Source organism: Penaeus chinensis, chromosome 29 (assembly GCF_019202785.1).
Source record: "Penaeus chinensis breed Huanghai No. 1 chromosome 29, ASM1920278v2, whole genome shotgun sequence".
NCBI classification, from domain to species: Eukaryota; Metazoa; Arthropoda; class Malacostraca; order Decapoda; family Penaeidae; genus Penaeus; species Penaeus chinensis.
The window spans coordinates 21,924,867-21,932,735 of NC_061847.1; positions in this window are offsets into that span (position 1 = coordinate 21,924,867).

Here is a 7,869-nt window from a genome sequence, read left to right on the forward strand (position 1 = left end):
GAAAGGAGGGAGAGGAGAGGAGAATAAGGGGAAGGGAAGAATAAGAAGAAGGAAAGGAGGGAGAGGAGAATAAGGGGAGGGAAAGAATAAGAAGAAGGAAAGGAGGGAGAGGAGAGGAGAATAAGGGGAAGGAAAGAATAAGAAGAAGGAAAGGAGGGAGAGGAGAGGAGAATAAGGGGAAGGAAAGAATAAGAAGAAGGAAAGGAGGGAGAGGAGAGGAGAATAAGAAGAAGGAAAGGAGGGAGAGGAGAGGAGAATAAGAAGAAGGAAAGGAGGGAGAGGAGAGGAGAATAAGGGGAAGGAAAGAATAAGAAGAAGGAAAGGAGGGAGAGGAGAGGAGAATAAGGGAAGGAAAGAATAAGAAGAAGGAAAGGAGGGAGAGGAGAGGAGAATAAGAAGAAGGAAAGGAGGGAGAGGAGAGGAGAATAAGGGGAAGGGAAGAATAAGAAGAAGGAAAGGAGGGAGAGGAGAATAAGGGGAGGGAAAGAATAAGAAGAAGGAAAGGAGGGAGAGGAGAGGAGAATAAGGGGAAGGAAAGAATAAGAAGAAGGAAAGGAGGGAGAGGAGAATAAGGGGAAGGAAAGAATAAGAAGAAGGAAAGGAGGGAGAGGAGAATAAGGGGAAGGAAAGAATAAGAAGAAGGAAAGGAGGGAGAGGAGAATAAGGGGAAGGAAAGAATAAGAAGAAGGAAAGGAGGGAGAGGAGAGGAGAATAAGAAGAAGGAAAGGAGGGAGAGGAGAGGAGAATAAGGGAAGGAAAGAATAAGAAGAAGGAAAGGAAGGAGAGGAGAGGAGAATAAGGGGAAGGAAAGAATAAGAAGAAGGAAAGGAGGGAGAGAAGGAAAAAAGGGGAAAGGGAAAAGAAGAAAAGAAGGAAAGGAGGGAGAGGAGAAAAGGGGAAGGGAAAGAAATAAGAAGAAGGAAAGGAGGGAGAGGAAGAAATAAGAGGAAGGAATAAGAATAAGGAAAGGAGGGGGGAGAAAAGGAAGCCGCCGCCGCCGTACGGCGTGCTGGCGCGGCCTGCGCCAAAGTTTCCGGCCCGCCGACCGCGAGGCTAGGGGGTTCTCCAACCGGGCCCTGGCCCGACCCTCCCCCCCTTTCTGTCCGCGTTTTCCCTTCCCCTTCCTTCCCCTTCTCCGCGCCCATTCCCTTGAGGCTCCCTTCTGGGTGCGCCCCACCTGTGCCTCCCTCCTCCTCCTCTCCCTTCTTTCTCTTCTTCCACCGTTCTTTCCGCCCCCCCCCGCCTTCGTTCTCGGCGCGTCGCCACCGGTCCGGCCTCCTTCTCCTTCCTTCCCTTCGGGCCCCCCCGTCTTCGTTGGGCCCCCCCTTCCTTCCCCCTCCTCCATCCTTTCCCTTCTTTGCCCCTTTCTTCCCCTCCCCTTTTCTCGTCCCTCCCCCCCTCCCCCCCTCCCCTTTCCCCTTCTCTTCTCCACCTTTCTTTCCCTCCACCTCCTCCCTCCCTTCTTTCCTTTTCTCCTTCGCCACCTTGTCCTTCCCTCCCCGCCTCCGTCCCCTTCCTTCTTCCGTTCTCCCCCTTTTTCCCTTTCCCTCCCCTCCTCCTTCCCTTCTTCCTTCTCTTCTCCACCTTCCTTCCCTCCACCTCCTCCTTCCCGCTTTCTCTTCTCGTCCCAAAATTTCCGTTCCCTCCACCTCCTCCTCCCTTCTTCTCTTCTCTTCCTCCCTCCCCCAAACCCCCTGTTTTGCCGTCGCTCCTCCGTGCCCCCCCTGCCTCCTCCTCCTTTCCCGTCTTTCTTTTCTCTTCTCCACCTTCCTTCCCCCCTCCTCCTCCTTCCCTTCTTGCCTGCTCTTCTCCACCTTCCGGGCCCGCCTCCCCCCCGCCCCTTTTCTTTTTCCCGTCTCCACCTCCGCCTTCCCGTCTTTCTCTTCTCTTCTCCACCTTTCCTTTTCCCAGACCTCCCCTTCCCTGCTCTTCTCTTTTTCCACCCTTTCCTTCCCTCCACCTCCCCCCCCCCCTTCTTTCTCTCCTTTTCCCTCCACCTTTCCCTTTCCCCCTCCCCTCCCCCTTTCCCTTCTTTCTCTTCCTTCCCACCTTTCCCCTTTCTTTTCTGACCCCCCGTTCCTTGCTTTCCCTCCACCTTTCCCCTTAAATTTGTTTCCTCTTCTCACTATCCCCCTTTCCCTTCTTTCTTCCACCTCACCTTCACACTTCCGACGACCGTCCCAACATCCCCCAAACCCACAAACGGCCATCTGGAACCTTTTTTTCCCCTTCCACCACTCCAAAACCCCCTCCACCCCCCCACCTCCACCCATCCTTCCTCCTTTCTTCCTCCCCTTTTCCCCACCACATTCAGCAAAACCAATCCCCTTCCACCCCCCTCCTCCTCCTCCCCTCTTCCCCTCCTCTCCCCTCCCACACCTCCTACTGCTCGTCCAACCCCAATCCACCCCCTCCTCCTCCTCCTCCTCTCTTCCTCCTCCTCTCTACCCTTCCCACTCCTCATTCTGCTAGCCTATCCCCATCCACCTCCTCCTCCTCCACCTCCTCCTCATCCACTCTCCACCCTCTTCCTCTTCCACTCCTCATTCTGCTAGTCCTATCCCCTACCACCTTCCACTCTCCTCCTCCTCCTCTTCCTCCTCCCTCTTCTTCCTCTTCCCACTCCTCATTCTGCAGTCCTACCCCCCTTCCACCTCCTCCTCCTCCCCCCTCCTCCTCCTCCTCTCCTCCTCCTCTTCTTCCTCTTCCCACTCCTCATTCTGCTAGTCCTATCCCCTTCCACCTCCTCCTCCTCCTCCTCCTCCTCTTCCTCCTCCTCTTCTTCCTCTTCCCACTCCTCATTCTGCTAGTCCTATCCCCTTCCACCTCCTCCTCCTCCTCCTCCTCCTCTTCCTCCTCCTCTTCTTCCTCTTCCCACTCCTCATTCTGCTAGTCCTATCCCCTTCCACCTCCTCCTCCTCCTCCTCCTCCTCCTCCTCCTCCTCCTTTTCATGACCTCTCCCCTCTACTGACCCTCGACCTCCCACGCTACTCAGCACTCTACTGGTCAACGCCTGTCCCAAGTTTGACCTTCGCCCAGAACGGAACGGCAATAACAAGTGCCCCCAGAGCAAGCAATTCCGACCCTTACCGCCGATCACTTTATAACTACATGTAAACTTATATCTTGATTATACCCAAAATGTTTGCTAGAAAATTCTGAATCACTGTGTTTGTAATCGGTATTATTGGCGAGACTGTAGTTATCAAATGTTCACCATTTAATTGCATTGTCACAGGAGCCTATGACTGCCATAAAACAGAGAGTCTGCACTGACACTCCTACTAAAGATGAGTGTTTTCTATTTTCTTACGTTTAGTAACATTTTTCTAACTGCATCATACAAAAACGACCTGTGATCACCTCAAAAACTCAGAGCCGAAGTCACTCTACCCTCAGAACGGGCTCGGTCACTCGTCCACAGATTTTTTCCCCTCCGTCGGACAGATGCGAATCTCACGTATCGCCAGGCTGTGTTCGAGAGAGAAGCAGGGAGGAAGGGAGAGAGCGAGGGAGAGGAAGGGGGAGGGAGGGAGGGAGGGGGAGAGGGAGAGGGAGAGGGAGAGGGAGAGGAAACCAGAGAGAGGGAGGGAATGGTGTTAGAGGAAAGAAAAGAAGAGAGAGAGAGAGAGAGAGAGAGAGAGAGAGAGAGAGAGAGAGAGAGAGAGAGAGAGAGAGAGAGAGAGAGAGAGAGAGAGAGAGAGAGATCGTATCCGATAGCTCCTCGCAGGCGTGCGTCGACAGCAGCCGCAGGAGTGGGGGCGGAGTGGGAGAAGGAGGGGGAGGAGGTGTGGGGGATAGTGAGGGGAAATAGGTGGAGATGGTATGTAAGGGAAAGGAAGGGAAGATAAATGGAAGAGATGAATGAATGAAGAAGAGTAATAGGAAGGATCAATAGAGAGAAAAAAAAGGAGAAAATCAGGAAACGAAAACAGAAGCAAAAACGATAAAAGGAGACACAGGAGGCATTTTATTACCCTTTCTTTTCTTTCCTTAACCCTTCTCAGTCTTCCTAACTCTTCCTTGACCCACACCCCTACCCATCCTCCTTCCTTCCCCTCGTCCCTTCTTCCCTTCCTTCATCCCTTCATTCATTCATTCATTCATTCATTCATTCATTCATTCATTCATTCCCTCCTGCCTTCCCCAGCTTTCTTCTCTCCTTCCCCACCCCCCTTCCTCTAATAAACTCCAACTCACCCCTTCCTCCCTTCCTTCCTTCTTTCCTTCCTTTTTTCCTTCTTTCCTTCCTTCCTTCCTTCCTTCCTTCCTTCCTTCCTCCCTCCCTCCCTCCCTCCCTTCCTTCCTTATTTCCTTCCTTCCTTCCTTATTTCTTTCCTTCCTTCCTTATTTCCTTCCTTCCTTCCTTCCTTCCTTACTTCTTTCCTTCTTTCCTTCCTTCCTTTCCTTCCACCCCCTTTCTTGCTTCCCCTCACCCACCTTCCTTCCTCCCTTGCACTCACCCACCCTCCTGATTTCCTTCATCCTACCCCCCCCCCCACTCACCCATCCTCCCTCCTTCCTCCCTTGCAGTCACCCACCCTCCTCCTAGCTACCACCCACCCCCACCCACCTACCTCCCTGCCTCGCGTAACCCACCCTTTACCCTACCCCGTTTTCCCTCCCACTGACCCTCCTTGCTTCCTCCCCCTCCCCCTGCCCACCCTCCTCCACCCCTCCTTCTCAAACACCTAATTTTCTTAGTTAGTCCCTCACGCCTCCTATCTCCTTCCTCCTACCTCCTCCCTCCTTCCTCCTTCCTCCTTCCTCCTCCCTCCTTCCTCCTTCCTCCTCCCTCCTTCCTCCTTCCTCCTCCCTCCTTTCTCCTCCCTCCTTCCTCTTTCTTCCTTCCTCCTATCTCCTCCCTCCTATCTCCTCCCTCCTTCCTCCTACGTCGTTGGAAGGAGGAGGCGCCGAGGAAGGAGGATTAAAAGCCAAGGATCTGCCGTTTTGTGGGTCGTCCTTAAGAGATCCTTCTTGGTGATTTAGGATTTTTTAATAGATCGGAGGGGGGGAGGAGGGAAGGGGGGAGGAGGGAAGGGGGGGAAGGGGAAGGGGGGGAAGGGGAAGGGGTAGTGTGTGTGTCTGGATTTGGGTTAAGTGTGTGTATGTGTTGTGTGTGTGTGTGTGTGTGTGTGTGTGTGTGTGTGTGTGTGTGTGTGTGTGTGTGTGTGTGTGTGTGTGTGACTAGTGTGAACTCCACAAGTAGGTGTTGGAAGGAGACAGAACTAAAATTTCTTATCTCTCAATCCCTTGTCCTCCTTTCGTTTTTATCCCCACTCCCCTTCTTACGGACGCGAAAGGGGCTGCCCGGAGAGGAGAGCGAGCCAAAGACGAAGTGACTCGCCTCGGGCAGTACGAAGCTGAAGATGACGTCAGCCTTGGGAATCTGCGGGCCGCGACTCCCCGGATGTAAACAAGCTCTGGCCCTTGAGTTCCGATCGCTGGCGCGCCGTCGCGATCCGTTGCGTGCTTTCCGATAGCGACGAGAGTTCGGGACGGAGTCGTAGGCGCGTGCGAAGTCGCATTTCGGTCCGAGTTACGTGGCGTTTGAAGACTATCGTACTGGGAAATTCTGCCGCGGAGAGTGGGCCGTGCTCGCGGGTGAGTGAGTGGGTGGGTGGGTGGGTGGGAGTTCGCTATTTTTTATTCTATTTTTTTTTTTCTTCTTTTTTTATTCCTACGGTGTTCGGTGTATCCTCCTCCGGCCAACACCGCTTTCGGACGAGGGACAAAAGCACCAGGTTTCTTTCAAACTGAAGATTTCTATTGCTCCCGATCGGCTGATTTCATTTTCTCCTTTACACACACATAGGCCTACCATTAGGCGTTTCCCATTATCGTATAGTTCGCCCAAGAGGAAGGAGGGCTGCACCAGCGAGCTCGGAGGTGGATCGAGATAATTGGTGTTGTGACTCTCCAGGATAATTACCCTTGTTTGTTTGTTTTCAGTGTTTTTGTCCTTTTGTAACAGGGTGTCATGTGCTAGTTGCGTCCAGTGATGCTAAAAGTATGTCCTCATATAATATTTGTCTGTCTATGTGTGTTTATTTCAATCTCAGTGTGTCTACCAGTTCATCTACCCATCTTTTTATTTCTCTCTCTATATATATAGGCCTATCTTTGGCTGTGTATGCTTGCCCGTGTATACATAGACGTGTAGGTTAATGTTTTTTTGTGTTTTTCTTTCACTCCCTCTCCTAGTCTCTCTCTCTCTCTCTCTCTCTCTCTCTCTCTCTCTCTCTCTCTCTCTCTCTCTCTCTCTCTCTCTCTCTCTCTCTCTCTCTCTCTCTCTCTCTCTCTCTCTCTCTCTCTCTCTCTCTCTCTCTCTCTCTCTCTCTCTCTCTCTCTCTTTCTCTCTTTCTTTCTATCTCGTCTGGCTATCTATATATTTATCTCTCCATCTCTCTCTCCCTCTCCCTCTCCCTCTCCCTCTCCCTCTCCCTCTCCCCCTCTCTCGCGCATTCAAGATGCCCATCCCTCCTGTCTGTTGGTGTCCATTGTGAAGACCCATTCTACGTGGGGCCGTGTCAGGGAGTGTCAAGGGGGGTGGAAGGGTGGGGAAGGGTGGGGAAGAGAATAGGAGGAGGAAGGGGTAGAGGGAAGAAGGAAGGGGAGGAGGGCAGAGGGAGGAGGGGGGTAAGAAGGAGTGGGGGAGGGTAGGAAGGGAGTGGAATAGGGAGGGGGAGGAGGGGAGAGGAGAGGGGGTGGGCGATGGAGGAGGACAGGGAGGAGGGGAAGGAGTGGGGGAGCGGGAGAAGGAGTGGGGTGGGTAGTAGGAAGGGGAGGAGGGGATGAGGGGAGAGGGAGAGGGGGGAGAATACCCTGGTGCTCCTCGGTGTCACGTTCTTCGCACTCGTCACGACCGTCTGTCATGTCACGTTCATCTTGCTCAGCGCCGCGTCATGCAATCATCTGTCACGAATGTCACGCATGCCAGCAGTTGCCTTCTCTCCCTTCTTAGTCCCTCCTCCCTCCCTCCCTCGTCCCTCCTCCCTTCCCTCCCTCGCCCCTTCCCTTCTTCGTCCCTCCTCCCTTCCCTCCCTCGCCCCTCCCTTCCCTCCTTCGCCCTCCTCCCTTCCCTCCCTCGCCCCCTCCCTTCCCTCCCTCGTCCTCCTTTCCCCCTTGCCGCTTCCCCCCAAGTCCCCTCTTCTCCCTCCCCCTCCTCCTTGCCCCCTCTTCTCCCCTCCCCTCGCCTCCGTCTCCCTTCCTCTTTCGCTTCTTAATCAGTCTTCTGCTTTTATTTCTTATTATCTTTGTATTTTGTATCTCTCTCCTTCTCGTTCACCCCTCTCTGATCTACCTTTTCCATTCCTCTTCCTTTATCAGCTCTACCCTTCACCCCTTTTATCATATTTTCATATTCTTCGACTTGCTCTTACCCTCCCCTCCCCCTCCCCCTTCCTCCCCAACCTTCACAAATCTACTTTTTTCAACCCCTCTTCCTCCCTTTATCAACGCTTCCCTCGCCCTTCTTTTATTACATGTCTTTGCCCACTCGCTTTGCATTCCCGATTCCTCCTCTCCCTCTCCGCTTGCTCCTTCCAGCTCTTTCATCACTTTTAACCCCATTTCTCTCTTTATCGTCTGCCCTCCCCCCCCCCCCACCTGCCTTCCTTGCCCTCCCCCCCCCCCCCCCCACCGACCTACCTTATTTATCTTCACCCACCCTCACCCACCTACTTTTCTCCTTCGCATTACCCACCCACACACCTAATTTCCTTCATTCTATCTCCACTTCTCTCTCCTTCCTCCCTTTCAACCACCCACCCCCCTTCTATCACCCGCTCTCACCCACCCACCCACCACCCTTCTTTCCTTCACCCTCTCCCCTCTCACCCACCTTCCTTCCTTACTATCATCCGCCC